This window comes from Ochotona curzoniae, unplaced genomic scaffold, assembly GCF_017591425.1.
Source record: "Ochotona curzoniae isolate NIBS_2020 unplaced genomic scaffold, NIBS_Ocur_1.0 contig_1014, whole genome shotgun sequence".
In the NCBI taxonomy this organism is placed as follows: Eukaryota; Metazoa; Chordata; class Mammalia; order Lagomorpha; family Ochotonidae; genus Ochotona; species Ochotona curzoniae.
In genome coordinates, this window is record NW_024464920.1 from 27,973,565 (window position 1) to 28,000,632 (window position 27,068).

Below are 27,068 nucleotides of genomic sequence, written 5' to 3' on the forward strand. Positions count from 1 at the left end.
TGCTGATGCTCTCTGTTTTGAGAACATTTGTTTATATTGAATTCACTTGAAGAACGTGTTTTTAATGGTTCTATTACTTGTGCCAAATCCGTTGTAAAATTTCTTCAATACTTACCTCAAGGGATGTTCACAGGTATTAAATTAGCTAGCATTTATGTTTTTCTAGTAAGCATTTAAGAAATGATATTTTTTAAAAAGTTGTTCCATTATATCACAAAGTCCTTTATTTCAAGTGCTGATTTAATTTGCCCAGTTGGTAGCTTGCTTTTTTAAACTATTAAAAAATACACCGGGAGTGGATTTTCTTGAAAAACTCTGTGTGTGTGTGTGTGTGTGTGTTTTAAAGGTTTATTAATTTGAAAGGCAGAGTGGCAACTATCTTCCCCCTGCTGGTTAACTCCCCCAAATGGCTGCAACAGCCAGGTCTGAGCCAGGTGAAGCCAAAGGGGGGTGGGGGGAATCAGGACACTTCGTTGCTTTTTCTTTTTGGTGGCGGGTGCCCAGCATTTAGAGCTTCTTGCTGCATTCAGTAGAATTAGCTTGGGAAACGGATCGAGAGCGGAGGCCACGAGTCAGATGGGATCCGTATGGATCCGGCATAGGCTGCAGCTACAAAACCCACTTGTAACCCAATTTATGGTTTGTGTGTGTTATGTGTTGGGATATACTTAGAAACAGTTGCTGTCTTGGATTAAAGAAACGCTACCCTAAAAAATGAATTGGTGGAGCCCAGCATGATGGCTCAATGGCTAAATCTCACTACAGCACAGTTCCATAAGGATGCAGTTGTATATCAGATGCTCCGACTTCCGGTCGTCCTGTTGTGGCTAGGAGGACAGAGGATGCCCAAAGCTTGAGACTGCACCTTGTGGAGACCTGACAGGGAAGCTCTGGCTCCAGCTTTGGTCAGCTAGTCAGCCATTGTGATCATTTGGAGTGAAAAGTGCATGGAAATCTTTTGTTGGTCTCTCCTTTCATAAATCTGATTGCTTTCCATTAAAAAAAAAAGGTGCTCATGAAGGATAAGAAGGAGGCAAGCTCTCAATACAGTCTGCTGAGAGCGAACACTGAATTTTGTCCTGCTGTAACTTCTTCCCCTGGCCTCCCTGGAGTTCATGATTTGCACCACCATGATCCCACTTGCTCAGATGTAAAACGCACCATTTTCTCTGCTTATTCACACTCTACAGCCACACATCAGCCAGAACCATTTGGTAGATTATCAGCCCATACCTTCACTAATGCTGCCATCCTGTGTGAGCTACCGTCTTGCTGGACCACAACAATACCAAAAGTTTGCTTCTGCTTTTTCCAAATACCAGCCAAAATCTTTGGTTGTGTCACTTTCTTTTTAAAAACCTTTTAATGCACCATATCCAGGGGGACAGAATAAAAGCATTCCTTTACTGTGGGTTTAGGCAGCATACCTGGTCTGCTACTCAGCTAGTGTTGTTCCCACCTTCTCGCTCACTTTCTGTTGTCAGGTGTAATCATTCCAGCTTGAGAGAATGTTCCTCCCCAAAACCCACATTCTTCCATTTTTGTCATGGTCTTAGACATGGACACATGGCTGCCCAAAAGACTCCCAGCCTTCCTTTAGTTACGTGACCATATTGGCAAGTAGAATAAGAAGATGAGTCATGAGATACCCTTCCAGAGGAGGTCTTAAAGAGAGATACACACTTTAGTCATCTGTTTCTCTCCCTATGCTCTGCAGCTGGAATACCATCTGTAAGTTCTCTGAACCTAAAGTAGGCACCCCTGGAAGCTGGTGGGAGCCTCAGTTCTTGAGGACTTTATGGAGCAGATCTCTGAACCAGGCTTGAATTCCTCACGTTGATTCCTAGTCAGTGTTGGGAAGCGGGGGATGAGCGGGTGTCAGGCAGTAAAAAAGCAAACTCCCTTCTTATGACAGCCTATTTAGGATGTCTTGTGCTTAGCTGAACTTAACCGCTGCCCTTCCCGCCTCCCCCAGGGTCCCCTGCCTACAGTGTGACTTTCCTGTGTCTTTTATATGCCTGATTCATTCTCATCCCACGGGTCTTAAACACCATCTCTGGTGGGCTGGCTTTGGCTACCCTCTACAGTAGCTGCTTTTTCCGTTTTATTTTCTACCATATTCCTGTCTTCCTTTTTAAAAGATTTTATTTGAAAGGCAAAATGACAGAGAGATAGAGACTGTCTTCAGTCCACTGGTTCACTCTCCAAATGCCTACAACAGCCAGGGCTGACCCAAGCTGAAGCTTGAAAAACCAGGAACTCTGTCTTGGTCTCCCACATATGTGGCAGCAACCCAAGTTCTTGGACAATCTGCTGTGTTCCCAGGTGCATTAACCAAGAAAGAGTAGCCAGGACTATGTCCTAAGCCATGCCTTAATTTGTGCCACAATGCTGCCTCACCCTCTGTTTCCTTAGTGGCATTCATTATTCATCATTATCTTCCTTCTTATCTGGCTCCCTCACCCTACCAAAATGTACACTTCAGGAGAACAGGAACCACATTTGTTTTATTCACTGCTTTGTCACATGTAAACAGGAGGAATTAGATGAGTGTGAATGAGTGAATGAATAAACCATTGAATAAATGAAATCCTCACTCAAGATTACGTAGGTCTTCCACGATTTGTAAAATCCAAGAAAAATCAGTGTTAAAACTAATGAAATATACCTAACTTCCAGTCCTCAATAATGAAGATACATAACATTTCCTGAGAAATCTGTGAAGTTATCACAGACAAGAAAAAAGCTCAATCAGTGAAGGCAATTGGCAAATAAATAATAAAAGCAGACAGTGCAAGTATTTTCAGGGTAGAAACCAAAAAAGTGGTGTGATTTATTTTGTATCTTCCTTGGCACCTGTTTCTTCATCTAACCTATTTGTTAGAATTTTGAACTGTAGTAACAAAAGTTAGTAGTAAGCCCAATTTATGAGTGACAAAATGTGTTACATGTTAATTTAGTATTTCAGGTTTCTAACTAGTGACTGTTTCTTGATAATATTGTCAAGGGCTCAGAGCAATGGAGCTGCTTGTAGCGCCAAAGGTATAAATTGGCAACACCTTTCTGGAAAGAGGTTAAACAATATGTATCAGAAGCCTTAGCTTGTACATTTGACCCAGCAGTTCTAGCAATGTATCATTAGGAAATAAAGAGGTAGCAGTTTGAAAGAATATTCTTTACTGTATTATTAGTATTCACCTGTTAAAAATGATGTGGAGGAAAATTTATTGAAATATGTTGTTAAAGCCAAAGAAACAAGTTTAAAGGGGATTCCAATTTTGTGAAAATGTATAAATCCCATGAATAAGGTTTATCAGCTTACATACAAAGTGTTAAGCCAACAGTAGTAACTTTAATTTTTGGTGTTTTTGTTCTTTGTAGGTTGTTATGTAGTAGTAATTAAAAGGCTATATTTATTTTTAGAGGAAATTCTGGAAACACCGCAACATAATTACTTAACCAGGCTCACAATTTTTTTAATCCTTTTTTTGTTTGCTGTACCTAAAACTATATCACTAGTTGCTGTCTATTTTCCCTCTGAATAGTTAGCCTGGGGTCCACCTTTAGCCGTTTTGTCAGTGATGCCCACATAACCTTTAATGTAAACTTTGGAAAGAGCATTGAGAGGGGCTGATATTTTTGTATTAAATTTTATCTTTCTCTAATCATCCAAACTACCACTTGGTTGTGCTTTCTACAGTGCACATTTTAGGTGATTTAGCCCTCACTTAGTCTTTATAACAAGACCTTATCACCTGCAGGATAAAGGGACAAATTCTTTTCTGTGAGGTGTAAGGCAGGTGTTTCATGAGCTAGCATCTTGGTAAATTTGAAGCCTCAGACACTCCTTGTAGCGCAGTACTCTATGCTGTTGTATACTTAGTGTCCTTGCCGTTTGTTGCTGGGATTACCACCTCTTGCTTCAGAAATGTCTTAATGTTTCTCTGTGATCTTCTATGGTGGTTTCAAAAAAAATAGATCCACAAAATACTAAATCCTCGATTCTTGAAGAACTGGAGCTTCAGCTTCAAGGGGGCAGCCTAAACTAGTCCTGTGTGAGTTGTAGTTACTTTTCACAGGAATAGAGTGAGATGGAAGAGAGTATGGTACTCTGAGACTGGGTCACAGAAAGCATTTGGGTTTCAGGCAAAACCTCTCCTAGACCACTCGCCCTCAGGAAAGCCGCTTGCTGTCCACTTAAAATATTCAGGCACCCTATGCAGAAGCACATATGGCAGGGAAATGAAATCTGTAATAGCCAAAGAGGAACTGAGGCCCTTGAAGCCCCTTGAGGTGACGCCTGTCTTGGCCAGGAGCTTAACCACTGCCTCACAAGAGACCCTGAGGCAGCTGAGTCCCTCCTGGATCGGGGGGAGTCAGTGTTTGTTCCCTAACTGCTCGTATTTAGGCTTATATGTTGTGCAGCACAGAGAGCTCATTTCAGGACTCATGTTATGTAAAATCTTAATCTTTTTGTTCCCCTTAATCTTGGTAGAATTAGATTCTGTTCTATGAGAAGATGATCGTAATAATATGTCTATGTCTTATTTATATTCACCATTTTCTAACACAGTTTGGCAAATGATAAGTCCTCAGAAATATTTTTCAAACTAAATGGAAAAGTTATTTGACCATTAGTAAGCTACTTGAGCATGGAAGCCATATATATATGGCTAATATATAGTATATATATATATATATACTAATATATATATTAGTTTTAAAAAGTGAAAAAGAATGCCCTAGTGCTCTGCCATAGTGGCCAGAGGAAAAACAAGAAGAACCCCGAAGCCATATATTTTTAATCTTATTCTTTGTAGTATGTATTAGAAAGCAGATAAACATGCTCCAACAGTATCTGCAATGATAGGTTAGACCAGTGTGTTTTATATATCGCCCAGTGTCATGTGCCCGTCGTTACTCTAACGTGTAATAGCATGACTTGATTAGAGAAGAATACAGTTGGGAAATATTAGCAGTAACAGCAATGAAAACAAGCATTGCTTAAAGACCCAGTATATGCCAAGTAGTATCTTAAGCATTTTACCTATGCATTAGCTCATGAAATCCTTGTACTGTTTGCGATAGGAAGGACTTACAAGTTCTCTGCTAGTTCAGAAGAGGGAAGTTGAAAGAGCACTGCTATATCAGGAATAGGTAGCTTCACCAAGTGGCTAATTTTAGTTTCGTGTTGAATAACACAAAGTTCTAATAGATGTAAACAAAAGAAAGGGACATTTTCAGTAAGAGAACTAACAAAGTCAGGTAGAATTAGTTTGCTAGGGCTGTCATTTGACGTACCACAAACTGGGTGTTTTAAAACAGTGGAAACTTATTCCTGGCAACCCTGGAGGCTGGAGTCCAAGATGCAGGTGTGTATAGAGTTGGTTTCCCCTGAGTCTCTTTCCTCTTGGCTCCTGGATGACTCTGCTTTGGGTCTTCACCTACTCGCTCTTCATGCCTGTGTGAGTCCAGTCACTGAAGGTGAGGGCTCACTTATGTGACCACATTTTACTTTGGTTACTTCTTAAAAATCACAACTCCAAGTGTGGTCATTTTTGGAGGTACTGTACATTTGGACTTCGTGAACTTGGGGGTGTTCTAAACCTGTCACACAGGAGCAAAAGTATGGATCAGTGGCTAAAACTGGTATAAGATAAGTACAGGAGGCTAAGTGGGATTTATACAGACAAGGGAGAAAAAACTTAGGAAGGTTTTAAATGCCAGGCAGAAGAGTTGATATGGTTAATCTTAAATAAATCCCTACAAACAAGTTTATTCTTAACGTTTAGTAGTATGTTTCAGAAGAACCAGAAAGATGAGAAGTAGCTACTGAAGATAGAAGTGCTCCGAGGCTAAGGAAAGGACCAACCCAAGATGGTACAAGGTGTAACTTGTTAGGAGAGAGAGATTTAGCGTTGTCTCCCGAGACAAATCTGAATACAGACAGAGATAGCCTGTGACTAAAATGTGCCTGGACTTTTCCAAGAACTATTAACATTGATAAAAGACAGGGCATCAGACAAGAGCATTAACAGTTTTGTTTACCCAAAATGGTAGTAGTCATAGCAAGCTGAATCCCTGCACACAAAAGAGAGTTAGGTGCTGAATGGTTTGTAGTATGCATTGTCTCCTATCCACTTTTAGCACCTAGCATCTCTGCTCTTGCCAAAATACGTATGTGTCTACAGATAATCTTAGAACTATTGTTATGTACTTTCTTAATGAAGTCAACTAATTTCTCACATAATAAATTATTTTTCCCATATGATTAAGAATGTCAAGAAAATATTTCTTATTCTATTCAACAGAATGTTTATGCTTAAACTATTCCCAAAGGGGCCAGCATTGTAGAATCACAGGTTAAGCCACCACCTGTGATGCTAATGTCTGCATTCAAGACCCAGCTGCTCCACTTTCTATCCAGCTCCCTGCTGGTGTGCCTGGATATCAGTGCAAGATGGCCCGAGTGCTTGAATTCCTGCACCAAAGTGGGAAACATAGGTGAAGTTCTTGGCACCTGACTTTGGCCTATCCCAGTTCTGGGTATCGTAGCCATTTGGAGAATGAACCACTAGGTGAAATCTCTCTCTATCTGTCCCTGTCTCTCTAATTCTGCCTTTTTTTTTTCTTTCTTTTTTAAGATTTGCTTATTTTTATTTGAAAGGCAGATATACAAAGAGGAGGAGAGACAAAGATCTTCCATCTGATGATTCATTCCCCAAGTGACAGCAATGGCCGGTGCTGCACTGATCTGAAGCCAGGAGCCAGCAACCTCCTCCAGGTCTCCCAGGCGGGTGCAGGGTCCCAGGGCTTTGGGCAGTCTTTGACCGCTTTCCCAGGCCACAAGCAGGGAGCTGGATGGGAAGTGGAGCAGCCAGGATTAGAACCAGCACCCATATGAGATCCCAGCACATGCAAGGCGAGGACTTTAGCCACTAGGCCATCGTGCCGGACCCTAATTCTGCCTTTCAAATAAACAAAACAAATCTTAAAAAACAAAGCTTCCTGGATCAAAACAACAGTTTCTCCATCATACATGTGAATTACAAGGCATATTTCACTTAGTGAAATTGCCTCCTCCACAAATTATCAGATAAATTTATTACAGCATATCATTGAGGCTCACATATAATCAGTGTATATACATATATATATATACACACACATAAATTAATTTACAATCTTTTTAAATGGAAGACAGGTTAAATACTGAAATGATAGCAGAAATAGTATGCATAGTAGCATGTCAATGAAAAAATTATTTGTGTCTCTTAAATAAGTACCGCCTTGGGGATCATCATTCAAATGCTGCCCATTGGACTGTTTCTTAAATGAGGAACTAAAAGTGAAAATAAGTATAAATGAAATTAACAGATTATTAAGAAGTATTTAGACCACCCAAAAACCTTGGACCTGGCAGAGATATCTAAAAGCTCTCTGCTTCAAGCTGGTCCCATTCCATAGTTCTTGCTTTCAGGAAATACATGCTTAACCTATAACCTATTTGCTATTTGGTTTTATACTTTATTCATTCCATAAAACTGTTCACATTGCAGATTTTTAATTGGTGAATTACAAAGGGGCTTGGGCAGCTTTACAGAAATGGGATTGAAAAAAATGTGTTTATTAGGGTTGCACAGCAAGCTAATTATCCACCCTATGATGCCAGCATCCCACATGGGCACTGGTACGTGTCATGGCTGCTCTACCACTGATCTATCTCTCTCTGCTTATGGTCTGGGAAAGTTGCAGAAGATTGCCCAGGTCCTTGGGATCCTGCACCCACAGGAGACCTGGAAGAAGCTCCCGGCTTCTGTTTTCAGATCAGTCAGCTCTGGGTTCTATGGCCATTTGTGGGGTGAATCAGTCGATAGAAGGCCTCTCTCTGTCTCTTGTCTGCAAAATCTGCCTTTCAAATAATTTTTGTTTTTAAAAAGATATGCTTAGTGCAAAACTTTGAATTTTGAAGATTTATTTCTATCAGAAAATCAGATTAAATAAGGAGAGAGAGATCTTCCATCTACTGGTTCACTCTCCAAGTAGCTGAAATACCCAAAGTTTAGCACAGAAAATTGCAACACCTCAGAAAATTCAACAGCTGTTGAAATCCAAAGTAAGGTAACTTGGTTACTAACTGAAAAGTATTTTGTTTCAATAAAGGAAATGTGCATTATCTGGTTAATTCTAAATGGATTAGTGCTCAAACAGCACATTAGAAATTTGCTGATAGTATACATGATACAACAAAATATGTAGGATCACAGGTCTGTGCAGTAAGAGATACAAATATATCACTGCCAGGATACCTTAAGTTGCCATGGTTTAAGAAAAGTCAGCAGCTAGTCAAGTACACTAGTATTGAATTTTGAAGTCATTCAAAATATAAAAGACATAAATCCTTTAACTTGCAATCTCAATTTATGTGACAGAAGAAATACCTCTGGGTCATAGTTTCTGGTTCTATGGGTATTTTTAGAAACTGTGGAATCATGAAGGTTTAAGATCTAAAAGGTTACAGAAACCTAGGACATAGCGTACTGATACTGACTCATTTGCTACTGTAAAATTATAGTCTGTGGCAGTAAGTGAGCAGCATCTCTAATACAGCCATCATTTTGGTAAGGAGGAAGTACGCCATTATAAACAGTCTTTTTTTAGATCACTTTGTGGGTCTAAATGTTCCATGCAGATTGAGATGGTTGTTTACTTACACAAAGGTGTTTTATATTGCTTAAGGGTCATTACTAAAACTTAAGCCTTCTATGAAACCACATATGGTAGCTACAATAATACAGTATGAAATATGGTCAGCATCTGTTCGGCTTGTCACCTTTTTGGAATACCACAATGACTGTGAAAATACAATAAAAGAATTTGGACAGTTATTTACAGTTTGTCGTGTGAGGACCCTATAATTGAAATTTCCCACAACTTTGAATTATTTTCTATGTCTTTTTTGACCTGTAACCCAGGTAAGAGCTTCAGAGTGTTTTTCTATAACTGAAGAACAGTGTAATTAAATACTGCTTTGTCCTAATATGATGATCTGTTCTGATTTTGTATGTGTTGTTCATTATTCAAACACAATTGCACTTGTTATGTGCAAGCATTGGGTTTTGTCTCTGAGGTATAGGGAACATCAAACTTTTCCATACAGCACAGTTCACCATTCCTGACATGGATGTGTGAGTTCTTTCTCCGTCACACACTAAGCAAACAGTTCTGCAGTGGACACCAAGCAGATGCTGTCTACCTGGGGATGACATCATCAGGTCTCAGAGATTGAGGGCCCAGGTTCACAACACTGCTCCTTTCTGCCAGTCACAATCAGAAGGTTGTCACCTACACTTAGGACCAGTGGACTATCACCCCTGCAAAAGGCTCAATTCACTAGAGTGAGTAGCAGAACACTTCATTAGCTTCACCCATTTATAAAGGATAGTGCAAAAGACAGAGCTGGAACAGTGAGATGGAAGAGATGCTTAGGAGGAGGTATTGAATAAGAGTCAGAGTCCAGGGGCAGCACTCTGCAGGAACCTGCCTATGTTCATCTCTGTGGAAGCTCTGAAATCTTAGACCTTTCAGATTTTATGGAGACTTCAGAGCATTAAGTATGATGAAGTACGTTGTTGGCCGCTGTTGATCAACTCAACCCTCAGCCCCTCTCTCATTCCTGCACGTTAGGGCTGAGAGACTGAAAGTTCAACTCACATGGTTTGTCTCTCTGGCAACCAGCCCTCCTAAGACTGAGGCTACCCATTCAGGAACACACCAAGAATCCCTTCAGGACAAAAGGTTCTCACGTCACACAGGTAATTCCAAGGATTTAGGAACTCTGCCTGAAACCAGGCATAAAGATTATAGGGTATGTATGCGTTTCATGAACACTTTATATGTATGAATGTCTAATTTTTTGCACCGAAATAAACTCATCTTCACTTTCTACAAGCTTTTTGAAGTACTCTACATGTATCTTACAGAGTATCACATTGTCATTTAGTTCTCAAAATGACAGTGATAATATAATGTTCATAGTTTTCTTTCATGCTGTAAGTATGTAATAGATCTCTAGTTTAAAGTCGTGGGCCCTTCAGGGATCCTAGTCCTTTTATGAAGCGTCTTCAGAATGCTCACAAAAAATATATTTTGAAAGAAAACTGCATGGATTTCAAAATTTCTGCTCCAATGTAACTGTTTCTCTTAATTTTCTGTGAACTTTTTATTGCTCTCATGTTGAATTTCTATTACTCATCCCCTTGGGATTAGTTACAGCATATTCAAACCACTTAATATTCTGAGCAGAACATTAAAGATGCTATGATTTTCCAGTGCTTCCATGGGTCGCTATCATTTATAAAATAGGTAATGTAAAAAGGAGAAGCCAAATAAAGCGAAGGAACCAGAGGGAAGAAGATAAATCTTTGGAAACTTGAATGGCTGCAGTAAGCCAGTCAGCACAAGAGAAACTCTATCAGTAATTAGAGAGAAAATAAGAGGTCAGTATTAGCTTGAGAATAATTATAGTCACTGCTTAATTTGACATCTACGAAATTGCAATTATTGTAATTACATGATTTCACTCAATCTGTATAACATTCTGATGGGGTGCTGTTTGCATTTTACAGATGAGGTACTGAATTGTCCCTTTTTATTTAAACATTTTATTGAAATACAGTGTGCATACCAAGAAATTCACATTAGTGTACAGTACTGGGGCCATTCAAGAGGTTGTCTAATTGGAACTTGTGGCACAACAAGTTAAACCTCCTTTTGTGATGCCTACATCCCATGTCAGAGTGGCATTTCAAGTCTTGGCTTCTCTGCTCACACCCTGCTTGCTGACAGTGCACCTGGGATGCTTGCCATCCACACGGGAGACCTGGATCTAATTCCAGCTCCTGGCCTCATTCTAGCCCAGCCCCAGCTGTCACAGGCATCTGGGGTTAGTGAACTAGCAAAATTCCCTCTGTGCTCTTTGTCTCTCGTGTCACTCTTCCCTTTAAATGAATCAGTTAATGAGTAAGTAAGTAAATATCCATTTTTAAAAAGAGCGCTTGCCTTAGATTATACATTATGTAACACAGGACTAGAATTCAAGTCTTCTCATTCCATAGCCTCCCTCTTCTCTCTTCTTTTTAAGTCAGTGTGATTTTTAAAAATATTTGTGGGGGCAGGGATTTGACAGCGCTGTTAAGATACCGGTAGGGATGCCAGCACCCCGTATCAGGGTGTCTGTGTTCAGAACTGGGCTCTGCATTCCACCTTCCTGCTGCAGTGGCCCACATCCTGCAAAGCAGCAGTGGAGGGTCCAGGTGCCTGGGTCCCCACTACCCAGGGCAGAGACGTGCATGGCTTTGCAGTCTCCTGAGTGACAAATCAGTGCATAGGAGCGCTTGTTCCTAGCTCAGTCTCTCATATACAAAGACACACACTCCCTCATCATCATCTCTCTTTCTCCTTTTCAAATGAAGTAAAAATTTTAGTTTATCCAGAGTAAGTCCAACAGATTTTAAAGAGATGAATCAATAAATATGGAGAACCTAAATAAATTATTAAAATTCTGATTTAACTATCAAGTCCCTGTTATCTAGCAGTGTTACAAATTATACACTATTTCTCAAGCTTGGTCATGCAGAAACACCTTTAGAGAGTTACTATAAATACCAAATATGATAAAGTTTATTATAAAATTACCCTAATATGTGTAAGTACTTATACTTTTATCTCTTTTTTGAATGCTGAACTGAAAAATTAGAAATGAAAACCAAAGTGTTTACAATGTAAAACATGTTCATTAGAACTAATACATAATACAAAATATTAAAGTGCATAGAAATAGTAAAAATTAATTTTAATGTAACAAAATACTGTTTTACTGAGACTGAATCATTAGAAATTAATGCAACACAGGTGTTTAATTTAGGTTTCCTATATAATTGTGATAATTTAAGTTTCCCACCAGTTTCCTTGTATCTATTATAAATTTTTAAAATTTTTGAGAGAATATGTTTTTGAATCCCCAGGGATTTGAGAAGCAAAGGTAAAGAATTTTACACTCTTGAATGGCTAAGACCTGGAATTTTATACTTGCAAGTCAAGTACCCTTGAGCAAGATGCTTAACCTCTCTAAGCCTCAGTGTTGTACCTGAAAATTGTGCATGGGAATACTACTTTATCCTTCAGAGTTATACACATTTTATCAGGATGTATGTGCAATGCTTAGCTTAAATCAAACAATAAATAGCAGTTGCTATCATGATGATGATCATATTTTTATATTGGACAGCACAAAAAAAATTCCAAAAATTTTAAGATGAAGAGCATAGCTACTGAGACATCTGAAAGAGAACAATGCAAGAAAATAACAACTTATTTAATAATCATTTAATACATGTAATTACATGATTCTGTAAATAATAACCATGTAAATGGCCAATGGAAAAAAAAAGGCCAGAAACAGAAATATATTAGCTGACTGAATTAGACATTTTTGTTGTAATATAAAACTTAAAATAGATAATATAGAAAAATAAATATTCTTAAGTGATTATATTTTATAGCATCAGCTAGAGGTAATGTTTTACTTTTCCACGATATGAATAATATTTTAAATAGTTTTTAAAATAAATGTTAACTTTTCCAGCTTGTGTTATGGTACTCCATCCTCTGATTCCAGTTTCCTGCTAACAAGTACTCTAGAAGGCAGCTAGTGATGGCTCAAGTTGTTGGGCCACAGACACCCACCTTAGAGATGCAGATGGAGAGCTCAGCCTGGACCAAGCCTGGCTACCAGAGGGGTCTGGGAAGTAAACCAGTGGATGGGATATCTGTCTGTCTCTCTCCCTCTCTCTCTTTACCTTTCAAATTAACTAGTTAGTTAATTTTGAAGGAAACTGTAGAAAATAAAATTAAAAATCCGTACAGGGTTTTAACTCATGTCTAAAATGGTTTCAGTGGAGATCAGGAAACCACAAAGAACTGACCAAGTAAAAAACATTTCTGTAAACTCCTTTTTATTTGACACAGAGGGAGGGAAAGACAAATTTTCCATCCACTGGTTTACTCCCCAAATGGTTGCAATGACCAAAGCTGGATCAGTCTGAAGTCAGGAGTCTAGGGCTTCTTCTGGGGTCCCACATGGGTGCAGGGTCCCAAGGTCTTGAGTCATCCTTTGCTGCTATCCCAGAGCACCAGCAGGAAGCTGGAAGGGAAGTGGAGCAACTGGGACTTGAACCAGGGTGCCACGAGTGGAAGATTAGCTGTTACACCACTGTGCTGGCCCTCCAGCTCTTCCCTAAAATCCTGCTGCTTTTACATTAGCTACCCATCACAGAGATAGTCAGTTGTATCATTCATTTATGATTCCTTTTACCTACTGGTAGAAATGTCGATCAGTTTGGATATTGTCACTCTGTCTGGATTTTAAAGCCAAAAAGTAGAATTACAACAAGAATTTTGAACTACACTTGCTTTTAGCATTGGCCTTCTTTATGTTTTAAAATTGAACAGAATTTTGCAGAGCTCTAGATTAGTGTCTTTATTGCTAATGAAATGAATACTCAGAAAAGAGCAAAAAATAAATCTAAAGCTTATATTTAGTGTAATTACAGATTTGGTGTTCCAGGAAAATATTGAATTTCACTGATATGTGGTGCAATAATACCCAGCATATATCTCCTCCAATTTTTTAACCACCTCACTCCTTGGTGATGTGATTCATGAATGGCTGTTTTTGATTTTTTCTTTCTGTGTTTTATTGGTGGTAGAATAATACAAGTGATTGCTTCCCAGCCTCAGAGCTGAAAAAAAGCAATTAGGTCATTCTTTTCCATGAAGAACAACATGAGTCCATGCAAATTTTCAGTGCATCGATGCTAACAAATATTTACCATGTACTAGGCAGTTATGTAAACACAGTAAAGACCACAGAGGAGATCCCCATTTTCCTGAATTAGACAGACAATAAACACAAATTCAACATCAGACGATGTAGTCATAAAGAGCTAAGACGGGGAATGAGACAGGACAGGGAATGAGTACCATAGAATAGAGTGCACTTTCAGGTTAAGTGAGGAATGAAGTCAACACTGAGGAAGTAACATTTGAGGAAAGATCTCAGGGAATGATGTTACATCAAGTGTATATGTCAAATATATATATGAATTAAGGCGTTAGACCATATACTTAATGCCTCTTAGAGATGACATTTGTAGAGTTACAACCAAGAAATACAGTATGTGTTCATAAAAGGTACCATATTACAATGTAAAGTTATATTGTTACAGAAACTGAGTGATTGTTACTTCTGGTCTCGTTCATTTTATCGTAATATAATAGATGTGTATTCAAAAGTCACTAAGCTGGGCCCGGCGCGGTGGCGCAAGTGGTTAAAGTCCTCGCCTTGCACGCCTGGGATCCCATATGGGCGCCGGTTCTAATCCCGGCAGCCCCGCTTCCCTTCCAGCTCCCTGCCTGTGGCCTGGGAAAGCAGTCGAGGACGGCCCAAAGCTTTGGGACCCTGCACCCGCGTGGGAGACCCGGAAGAGGCTCCTGGCTTCGGATCGGCATAGTATCGGCCCGTTGCGCTCACTTGGGGAGTGAATCATCGGACGGAAGATCTTCCTCTCTGTCTCTCCTCTCTGTATATCTGCCTTTCCAATAATAAAAATAAATCTTTAAAAAAAAAAAAAAAAAAACAAAAGTCACTAAGCTAAACTATGGAAGGTGATTTGTGTTGGGGGTAGGGGAAGGGGTATACCAGAGAAAGATTATAGTGACTAGTAAAAGGGTAGGCTTTATTAGTAATTAGACAAGCAAGAGAGGCTTCTGTGAAGTTAAACCTGTGCAAACGAGTGAACTGATGAGGGAGTCTGCCTAGTGTCTGGGGGAGTGGCGCTCATTGGCATAAATGGATACGTACATACACATATACATATCTGCACTGTTGCATACATGGAAATTAGGATTATTTTCAACTCTCATTTTTTAAATTTATAATAGAATAGATAGAGCATAATTATATATAATACTTGGTGTGACTGTTTAGAAGACAGCCACTGCAAATCTATATATGTATGATTTTAATTTTTAATCATCTGACATGCGTAACTCACTTAAAAGGTATAGGAAATGATTTATAGATACATTATATATGGAGGCGTGTGTATATAACAGCAAATGCTATTTCATTTTATTAAGTAATGGTATTCTTAAAGTTCTAATAGAAATCCAATGTAATCATTTAAAATTAGTTGAAAACATGAGGATTCATAATATTAATTGAACACAGGGTTAAGAAGCTTAATGGTTTATTGGTATGAGTAATTAGAAAATTGGTTTTATGATTCCATCTAGTAAAATTAGAATAACTGATTTTATTTGTTTTATTTTATATCTTTCAGGGATTGTTAAATTTAAAGTAAACCCATATTAACCTATGCAATATTTGCTATCCCTCAGAGTTAAGATAAAACATTCTAAGCTTTGTTTCTTTTTTTTTATTTTTTTAAAGATTTATTTCTTTTTATTACAAAGTCAGATATACAGAGAGGAGGAGAGACAGAGAGGAAGATCTTCCGTCCAATGATTCACTCCCCAAGTGAGCGCAATGGCCGATGCTATGCTGATCTGAAGCCTCGACTGCTTTTCCAGGCCACAAGCAGGGAGCTGCATGGAAAGCAGGGCTGCCGGGATTAGAACCGGCACCCACATGGGATCCTGGTGTTTAAGGCGAGGACTTTAGCCGCTAGACCATGCCGCCAGGGCCTAAGCTTTGTTTCTAAAGCAAGCCTTTTAAAAATAATTAACTACACAATTACAGTTAGTAACTTGGATAAAATAATGTTATTTCTTTCCCATCATCAAATTAGTTATTGTTTTAATTTTTGAATCAGTGTTGAATAATAATAAATAACTTTTATAAATTTAGATACAGTATGTTCTACTTCAAAAATCACAAATGTTTCATAAACTCCATGTATTCTTTTGCTAACATGGAAGTAAAGTGTTTGATTTGCTGAAAGAATAAACTTTTAAAACTAATTTGGGGGGGTCAACATTGTGGCACAGCAAGCTAAGGCACTACGTGCTGTCAGTGGCATCACGTGTCAGCTTGAGTCCCAGACATTCCACTTGCAATCTGGCTTACTGCTTATGGGCTTATGAAGTAGTGAAAGATGGCCCAAGTCCTTGGACCCTGTCCGTGTGGGAGACCTGGATGGAGTATCTGGCTCCTAGTTTTAGCCTAACACAGTAGCAGCTGTTGCCATTTGGGAAGGGAACCAACAGATAGAAGGCCCTCTCTCTTCCTCTGTCTCCTCCTATCCCCTCTCTCTCTGCCTTTCGAATACATGTGTGAGTAATAAAGCTGATTTTTTTTCCCCATCAAATTCAGCTGTCAATTTACATGTCTCCCTCATGTGATTTTATGTTTTATTCTACTTTTTGACACTTAGTATTTACTATCTTGTATATGGTTTCACTTCTAAAACTAGACCATCCATCTTCCAGGAGCAAACATCCAACCCTTAGGAGTTAGCATGAAGTTGTTACTGTCATTGTCGTTGTTGTTTTAACCATGTAATTGTTCCACTATATGTGTCACACTCAGAAGTGTATATTAAATAGATGGATAGATAAATGGAGGTATCCATACCATAGTATTCAAAAATTGTACTGTGCTCAAAATGAAGTCTTTTTAAGTTTAAAAATATTTCCCTGAGCTAAGGATGATGAAACATTTCTTTTTTTTTTTTTTTGCCTCAAAAATTGTGTATCTGAAGTGACAGTCACCAATGCTAGATATAAAAAACTTATCATGAAAAGAGTAAGATACAAAGTTTAAATTCAAAATGTTTTTGTTTAATTTTGACACCAAAATATTGTGCTTTCATATTCACACAATCTGATGATTCAAAAAAGAGACAAATTAAAGGATTTTCAGTTATTTTTTCCCCTCTAAATTTATACAAAATGTTAATTATAACAATGGAAACATGTAGTCATTAAACATGACTGTTGTGTTCTAAAACCAATCATGAGATGCCCATTTGTTGACTGACTAAACTTTTGAGTAACTTAAGTACCATGTTTCCTCATTCTGCCCAGGTATACAGCTACTCAATCTAAACTAGACCATGTATAAGACGCCACTATCTTGGGATGGTCATTTGGTAGAGTGGTTAGGATGCCACGTGGAGTGCCAGTATCCCACATCAAAGTCCTAACTCCACCTGCCTGGTAATGATCACCCTGGGAGACAGTAATGAGGGCTCAGCTAATTGGATCCCTGGCACTCAAGGTGGGAGACCCAGATTTGAGTTCTGGTCTCTTGGCTTCAGCCTGGCATAGTCCTAACTGCTGAGACATTTGAGGAATAAATCACATGGAAGTTCTCACCATCACTGTCTCTGACTTTCAAATAAATAGTGGTTATATATATATTATGTTATATGTACATACATATATATACACACTTGTGTATGTTTATAACACACACATATATATATTACATTATCTCTTAGGAAATGCTCAAAGGTTGATCTTTGACACCTACCTTCTATGCAGTTTAGGTCCCCATCCATGATGAGTAACTTATTTCCTGCAGGAATGCTCCAATTTCAGAGCAAATTGAAAGCGAAGAGGACAGACTGTCATCTTGGGATATGCTGCACAAGTTATAAAGACCTAAAACTTTTTGTAGAAATATAAGAATCAACCTGATGCAGAATATCCCAAGGTAAGGATTTGGGATCCTATCTGTTTTTTCTGGTAAGGGACAGCATTAACCCTGGAGCTCTGGACAAAGCTGAAGCCTCATGTAAACTCCAGTGTGCCACTGTAGCAGGTGATTTTCACTTCCCCCCACCCTCAAACTTTTGGTGCTACATTTCTCCTCCCTTTGCCTTTGAGCTAACTGTGCACCTTCTTCATGGAAGTTTACTGTTCTGCCTGTGATCTTCTTAAAGTCAAATGACCTCTACGTCTAACAAGGTATCAAGTACTTAGTGTGATAATACAACCTAGCGTAGAACTTTGAGATACTGCACAGGTTTCATGCCCTTGAAATGGGTTCTCAGTATAATATAATAATGACAATTCTACATATCTATTACTGCAATGAATAAAACTGCCAATTTAGTTTTCTGTAAGAGCTCTTAAAAGTATGTATGTCAATTAAGGTTATAATTGGAAAATTATTACTAGCATATTTTCTTTAATTGAAATGATAATGAATAACTTAAAAATTTGGAGATCGGTATTTGTCAAATTTTTTTCTTTTGCTACTTGTAGGTACCAAATATACTGTCTAAATATAAATAAATTCAAACTTCCTAAATGGTAAAAAAAAAAAAAACCGTTCTCAGTTCTGATAAAAGGATGATATTTTAATAAGTAGCCTTGGGCTTTTATTTCTTGTAAATGGATAACATCAACTTTTATTTGTCATAGTTTGAATTCTTTTGGCCTCATTAATTTAAAAATATGGTTAGTTAAGAAGCCCTAGTGTTATGCTAAATAATTGCTTCATTGGCCTGATCATTAATAATCACTAAACAAATACTTAGGAAAAAACCCACGTTGTACATTTGTAAGGCTGACCTATGACAGGATCCAAAACCTGAAACGCATAGTAGTTAACCTATAATATGTTTCATCAAGCTTGCTTAGTTTACACATTCTGATAATGTAGCAAGTGTAATTGAACTAAAGAGCTTTTCCAACCCAGTCTATTCTGGTAGATTTAATAACCCTCCTTTCCTTAAAAACGTCAGAACAATTAGGAAAGCCAATGAAATGTATTGTCCCTTCTGGTTTGGAATTTTTAGATTGCTTACCTAATTGGCTGGAAAATAAAACTGGTAAATATGCTTGTTCCTAACTATACTGCTTCTTTTTAATTTTAAAAAGTTATTTATTTGAAAAAGTGAGAGAAGTTGTTTCTGCTGGCTCACTGACCCAATGCCCACCATGGTGGGAAGGTGGGAAAGGAGGGTGAAATTGGGAGTGTGAACTAGTCCAGATCTCCCTTCTGGGCAGTAGGAGCTTGGTTACCTGAGTGGTCAGCACCAACTCCCAGTGCAGAGGAGCAGGAAGCTGGAGCTGGAGCGCCAGGCAGGGGTAGAATTCAGGTTCTCTAATGCGGGACACAAGCACACTAACGTGTGACTAGCACTAGGTCAAATGCTCACCCTATTGCGGTGGTTCATGTAAAACAATGTACAAATATAGAACTGAAGTTTGAATCCTCCCAGATTGTCTTGGATTTACAAGTTACTGGTGGTTTTGAGAAACTGGTTCCCTAAGTAAAAATCTCTTTGTAACTGGTGCAGATACCCCAACAAAACAAAGCCTAACCCCTGCATCATGGAGATTAAACTCTACAGAGAATGAGTCAGGAAGTGGAAAAAAAATGTTGAGGTAAGATTTTGGTAGGTTAGATGTATGTATATTTTAGGAATGGAAATAAAGCAAGACAGAAATTTAGGAAGTCTGGTGGAAAGGAAGATCTGGAGGTAGTAATGCTAACTGGAATGAAGAGAAAAATCTTCTCTAAAAGAATGAGTAACTAGAAACCTGGAGAAATAAAGATATGAGCTATTGGAAATTTTGGAAACATTATTTCAGATGTTGGGGTGAGAGGCAAAAATTCAAGTTCCAGCATGAAGATCAGTAAGACCAACAAGCACTGAGTAATTGGGAGCCAACTAGGAAACTGAGTGAAGTGATAAGGTGAAAATAGGGGGATGCCTCTGATGAAAACAGAATCTCAGTCATACAGGTGATTGTAAGCGAGTCTGGTAACTTTTATTTTTACCCAGAGATCATATGCCTTTCAAGGACTTGGAGACCAGAGGTGACATGATCTGTCCTGTGTAGAAGATCTGACTGAAGTGGGACAAGAAGCAGAAGCAGGAGATCAGGTAGGATGCTGTAGTGGTGGTAACTTGGACCAGAGCTGAAGCAGAGTGGGTGGTGAATTCAGTTAGCTTCTGATATAGAAGAAAGAGCCCTCAAATCCATTTAATTTCTCATTTATTGAAACATTATTTTACAGACATTTGTCACAGTTTCATGGTAAAATGCTTGAAAATTGTACTCAAGTGAAAAATCAGTCAACATTTGATGGATGGTGTTCCATTCATTCTACATATGTATATGTGGTAAATCATACCACGTATCACGTAGATACCATTTGCTACCCACTTTCTTTGCTTACAGTTTATAAACATTTCTCACTTGCTTTTTGAAGATTTTTATCTGTTTATTTCAAAGGGAGTTAGAGACAGGGAGACAGATTGAGACAGACTTTCCATCTGCAGGTTCATTTCCCAAATGGCTATAATGAATAGGAATGGGCCTAACCAAAGCCAGAAGGTCTTGGATCATTTTCCCTGGTTTCCCAGGCACATTAGCAGCGACCAGGATCAGAAGCAGAGCAGCCAGGACTCAAACCTGTGCCCACATGGGATACCTGCATTGCAGGTGGCTTAACCCACTACACTGCTACTCTCCTCATTTCTTAAAATATTGCCCTATAGGGGCCAGCATTGTGGAGTAGCAAGATAAGCCAATTGCAGTGCAGGCATCCTATATGAGCACCAGTTTGAGACCTAGCTGCTCTGTTTCTGATCTGGTTTGCTTCTAGTGGCCTGGAAAAGCAGCAGAAGGTAGTCCAGATGCTTGGGCCCCTGTACCCACAGGGAGGCCCTGGAAGAAGCTTCTGGCTAGATTCTAGCTTTGGCTTGGCACAGCTCCAGTCTTTGTTGGCCATTTGGGAATTAAGCCAGTAGATGGAAGATCTCTCTTTCTGTCTCTCTCATTCTCTCTCTTCTTCAATCTAAACTTTTTTCTCTGTAACTCTTTTAAGTCTTTAAAAAAATATATTGTCCTACAACATAGCATTAGTGCTTTCATACTGTAGTTTTTATAAAACAATTTAGTACTTGTGTAAATAGGATGCTTTTTTAGCCACTAATCTATTGATAACTATAAGTCCATGTTTGATGCATTATAGATACCACTAAAATGAACATATTTGCTGTTGCATCTTTACAAATATAATCACTTAGGAATCTCTGCCTGCTCACTGTAGGAATGAGTGCTAAACTGGAGCTAGAAAGGTGGAACCAAAAGACAGGGCCATGCAGTAAACTAACAACTTAGATTTTTCTTTTCAGCTATAACTGTAGCAAAGATTATATCAGATTGATAGATTTTTTAAAGTACTGAAATATTTGAATATGAACTATTATTAATTCCTACTGAAGGCTGAATAAATATTCATACATCTCAGAATTTATTCTCTATTTTTGACAGATTTAGTTATTATTTGGAACAGATGACCAATTGAAAGAACTGTCACTATTTTAGCATTCTACCTGAAATGTGACCATGTTGAATTTCTGGCACCTAAGCTTTCACATCCATCTGTTTACAGGGCTTTCTGCCCAATTATGAGGTCTATGTCAGTTTTAGAAAGTCATGTATAAATGCAGATGGGCAACTTATATTCCTCATGGAATAAATGGTCTATTAGTTAATCTCTTTGAATTGTGTTATTGGGAAAACCTTTAGCCACTTACTAATGTGAGATAACTCAATTCTAGCTATCTAGTTAGCTAGTTCAAGCAAAATTTCTACTTTATTAAGTGATAAATAGATTATTGGGCTTTTTCAACATGAGGAATTTGAAATTAGGAAAGTGCCATAACATATCCTTGAGAAATGTTTTGGAAACACTACTGGAAATCTCACAGATTTTTGGAAAAAAAAAAAAAAAAACAACTACTGGAACGAAGGACTCTTACATAGTCTCCTGTGTGTGGATGTGCTTGCACACTTTATATATGTATTCTCAAAATGATTTGTCAAATTGACATTGTTACTCTACAAGGCAGAAAACCCTGGAGATGTGACTTACCCAGTGTCATACATGGTAAAGGCAGTTCTGACAACAAAGCTCATACTGTTTTGACTGTACCACACTGCTTAAGTGGTTGGGATTAAAACCTTAGGATGTTTGATAGACACTTGATATTAATTGGAATAGTTTGTGGAAGTTAAAATTGCTTAAAAAATAATCTTATATTCTAATAATTTCTTTTAAACTCAATTAAACATTAAGCTAAATCTTAGAATAAAATCAGATTTAACTTAAAGAGTATAGCTAGACAAAAATATTTTAAGAGAAAAAGATTTAGCAAGCTGTTTGCCAGTGATTTTCCAAACTTATAAAAGAGCTGTTTTTTTTGTTTTTTTTTTTTCAAACGAAACTGCATGAAGTAACGAGAGTGGCTGAAGTGGAGGTGTAGGTCAGAGCTGGGAGGCTGGCTTCTTTTGCTCTTCATCCAGTTCCTCCTCTAGTTCTCCACATACTTCTGAAGTGACGCTTATAAATCGCAGGACTCAGAATGTCATTGAATAACCCGTGCTGTGGTTAGAACACTTGATTGATTGGCTAACATTTTGAATATTTCACTGATTTACCGTCCACTGATCATAATAAATATTATGCTTTGAAGTGGGAGAAGTTCCAACAGCACTGACTCACTTTTTATTTTTATTGAATTATTGCTCCTTATCTCTTCCAGTCAGAATCAGTTCATGCTATTAAGTATACATCTTTAACTTTAAATCTTTAAATCTTTAAATCTTTAACTTCAACTAAAGGTCAGGCACTACACTGGTTCCTACCATAAGGAAATCTGGTCCTATTTAGGAGAGGTAGGTAATAAGTGGGAAAAAAAAGCAATTTCAGCTATAAAAAAATACCTATTTTTTTAAAAAAAAGAATGGTTAATAGTGCATTGGAGCACTTCCTGATTTTAGAATTCTTGGTAAATTCTTTGTATTGTCTACCCATAACCTCAGAATGTGATTGTGTTGAAAGTGGTGTCTTTGAAGATGCTATTCATTTAAGCCAGGTCATTGTAGATTCTGATTAGTGTCCTGATGAAAAGAAAAACAGATGCGTGTGCACACACACACACACACGAGCAAGCCATGTGAAAGAATGGCAAGGACTGAAATGAAGCATCTGCAAGCTAAAGGACACCAAGAATTGCAAGAACTACTTGAAGCTAGAAGAGGCAAGAAAGGAAATTTCCCCAGAGGATTTAGAGAGATCATGACCCTGCCAAATCTTTAATTTTTGGACTTCTAGACTCTAGAATTGTAAGAGAATACATTTCAACTGTTAAAGCTACTTCACATGGGTTAATTTGTTTCAGCAACACTAAGAAACAAGTATTCTACTTTAGGAAGATTTTTTTTTGATAATTTTTATTTTTCATGACACATTTCCAAAGGTTCGGTGCTTTTCCCTTCCACCCTCCCCAAATCTCCCCCCAACACAAACTATTTTCCCCTATATTATTACGATAGTAGAGTCCTTCAACAATAGTCACAGGTCCATCATTCTGCTATTTAAGCGTATCATAACATTGTAGGTATAGACAATGGTAGAAAATCCAGCATCCTATTGTCAAGATATAATTAAGAGTTTCATTGGGAGTTCATCATTTGGGGGGGCAGTAGAAATGTATACTGCACTGTGTCTTCATTTCTTGATATGCTAGTCTCCCTTATACAGTTCTTCTAGATGAATATATTTATGTTTATCTATTTTGAGTAGAGATGTAAGTAACAAGGATGATGAGCCAAGGTAAAACCTCGTTGGAAATCAGCTTTACTAACGCAATTTCATCTCAGCAGTAAATAGTCCGCAGATAATTTAAATGACTAGTTTTGACATGCAGTCATTTTTTCCCCTTTTCACTCTAAATTTCACAAACTCTATAGGAAGCAGATATTAGTATTTCCACTTTCAGGTCAAGGAGCTTTTACAAAGCCACATATCTACTAAGTAGATAGCTAGCTTCAAGAGCTTTACTTTTTTCTTTGGGAGGTGGAACCATAGAGACAGAGAGGTCTGTCACCTGCTGCTTCCTTCTGTAGGTGCCCACGGAAACCAAGAGTGGGCAGACCTAAGCCAGGCACTGTGAGTGATAGAGATCCAAGTACTTGAGCCATCACCTGCTACCTCTATGGAAGTTGAAATTGGGAGATGGAGCCAGGACTCAAACTCAGGCACTCTGATTTGGGATGTGGGTATCCCCAATGGCAGCTTAACCGTTGGATCATACACTGAGGCCAAAAGCCTGTATGTTTAACCATAAGACTATACTATCCCCAAGCTTCAGCTAGCATCCTGCCATTGTACTCCCAGGCTTGCAGTGTACCTCTTTGTGATGGCCCATTTGTTTCCATCTGACATATGGAAGCTAGCTTCTGTTCCCTACTTTTCATCATGCCCTTGATGGCAATAATAGTGATGTTGATCATCAGGATTGCTAAATAATTGTGCTTGAAATGGGCCTACTTTCTTACTCCACACAGCAGCTTCATGAAATAAGTATTATCCTCATATTCCAGATGAAATCTGTATGCTTTAGCAAGGTTAAGTAATACCTGTAGGATCATAATACTGAGAAATGGAAGAGCCTTGATTTGTAAGATCTGTATGACTCCAGGGCTTTAATGTTGTATAATTAACTTTTAGATATTAAGGTATACAAAACCAATGCAGTTGAGGCATAGCTTCTATTTGGTGAAGTGCCCAACTCGGGTTCAGTGAATTCTGATATGCTGTGTCATCACTGCCACCCAGGACATTCCAGACTAGAAAGGCTCCCTAATGCTCCTTCCCAGCAGATACTCTTGCAAAGGGAAGCACTACTCTATATCAACCTTTCTTATTTTTTTTTAAAGATTTATTTTTATTGGAAAGGCAGATATACAGAGAGGAGAGACAGAGAGGAAGATCTTCCTCCGATGATTCACTCCCCAAGTGAGCGCAACAGGCCGATGCTATGCCGATCCGAAGCCAGGAGCCTCTTCCGGGTCTCCCACGCGCATGCAGAGTCCCAAAGCTTTGGGCCATCCTCGACTGCTTTCCCGAGCCACAGGCAGGGAGCTGGAAGGGAAGCGGGGCTGCCAGGATAGAACCGGCGCCCATATGGGATCCCGGGCGTGCAGGGCGAGGACCTTAACCACTGTGCCACCACGCTGGGCCCAACCTTTCTTATTTTTGAACTTCTTGTGAGAGAGATAATCCAGTATATGCTCCTTGGTTTCTTTCTTCTTTGTTTTTCTCCCCTCAGAGTTCTTACTTTTAATGAATGTTGTCTTAAAAATTTTTTTATTGCTACAGCAGAGTAGCATAGACTGAGTGATTTGTAAAGAATAAAGCTTTGTTCGTCTTAGAGTTATGGAGATTGAGAAGTCCAACATGAGGACTTTTCATGGGAACTCTTAGCAGTGATGAGAGGGTGTCAAATGATGAGAAGGGTGTCAAAAGAGGCAGAGCCAAGCTGGCTTTTGCAAGACACTCACTCTCCATGTAACACACTAAACCATGAATTCATGAATATATCAATGCACTCAGGAAGGCATCACCTGCATGATTTAATCCTAATAAACTTAATCTTAATAAAATTCTTCAGTATTTCACCTAGTCCCTGGCCCCAAATCTTAGTAGCTCACGGTGAGGACCAAGTGTCAACAGGAGGTTGGGTGGGGACATTCATGGCAACCATTTTACACTGAGATAAGCCCAGAAGAATGACTATTGTGGGAATTCTAAGAAGAGTTCTAAGGACTTTTTGGAGAAAGATTAGAAGAATTTTGTTTTTCTTTAAATCTGAGATTATACATTTTACTATTTGCCTTAGTCCATTTGTGCTGCTATAATAAGAGACTTGATATTGGGTAGATTATAAGCAATAGAAATGTATTTTTCATAGTTTTGGAGCCTGAGAAGTTCAAGCTCAGTGGATCAGCTTGTTTGCTGTTTGATGAGGGCTGTTCTCTGCTTCCAAGATGGTGCCTCATCACCGAGCATCTCCCCTACTTGGAAGGGCAGTTGCACATCATCTGTTGGCTTTGTGAAAGCAGTGCTCAGTGAGTACACAGAAGGCAAGCAGAGGGGCTGGCCTTTTCTTTAGTGTAGTGGTTAAAGCCTCAGCCTGCCACAGCAGCAACCCACATGAGCAACAGTTCATGTCCCAGCTGTTCCACTTCAAATCCAGCTCCTGGCTAATGGCCTGAGAAAGCATCAAAAGATGGCCTAAGTGCTAAAATTCCTGTACCCATGTAAGAGACCTGGATGAAGCTCCTGGCTCCTAGTTTTGGCCTGGTCCAGCCCTGGTGGTTGCAACAGTTTGGGGAATGAACCACTGGATGGAAGCTTCATTTTCACTGTCTCCCCTCCCCACTTTAGCGCTTTCAAATAAATAAATAAATCCTGAAAATTTAAGGAGAAATAATGATTTGTTTTTAAGATGAAACTGCATACATACTTCTGATCAAAGAAAGAGTACAGTAGTTTATGATATTGGGGTAGATGAGTAATTATGCACTTATTCCTTGTGCTGCTATAACAAAAATACCCCAAAGCAGGTCCTTTGTAAAGAGACAGGTATTCCTTACAGCTCTGGAGGCTGGGAAGGACAAGGTGTCAGCAGGTCCCATGTTCGGTATAGGCTACTCTTCATAAACAGTGCTGTCTAAATGCTGTTACCTGGAGAAGAAACGCTGTGAGTGTCCTGCCATGGCAAAAGGGATGGATCTGCGCCCCATAAAGGGAGTGTGAAAGGGCAAAGGCGTGTTACTTGTCGAAAAATTTTATTTTTATCAGAAGGGCAGACTTACAACAACAAGAAGAGACGTAGAGAGAATGAGATCTTCCATCATTGGTTTTCTTCCCATATGGATGTAACAGCCTGAGCTTAGCCAGTCCAAAGTTGGGGCCTTCTTCTGGATCTCCCTTGAGGGTGCAGGGCGCTATGCCAGCCTCCACTGCTTTCCCAGACCATAGCAGAGATCTGGATCATAAGTAGAGCAGCCAGAACATGAACCAGTGCCCATTTGGGATGCTGGTGCTTATATGCTAAGGATTAACATGTTGAGCCACCATCCTGGCTCCATGGGAGAGTTACTTTCACCCTCCAACTCTTCTGTAAGGTGGTAATACTGTTTGTGACCTGGAACCCTGGTGACTTAAT

General features: G+C 38.8%; 1 long non-coding RNA gene across 2 annotated transcripts in view; it reads left to right on the top strand.

Moving 5' to 3' along the window:
* LOC121157487 overlaps nucleotides 1-27,068 on the top strand; it is a 49,423-nt gene that overhangs the window by 1,500 nt on the left and 20,855 nt on the right. For both annotated transcript variants that reach the window (XR_005884031.1, XR_005884030.1), the window contains exon 2: nucleotides 19,824-19,925. This is a non-coding gene — a long non-coding RNA (uncharacterized LOC121157487). The remainder of the gene's footprint in view (nucleotides 1-19,823; nucleotides 19,926-27,068) is intronic.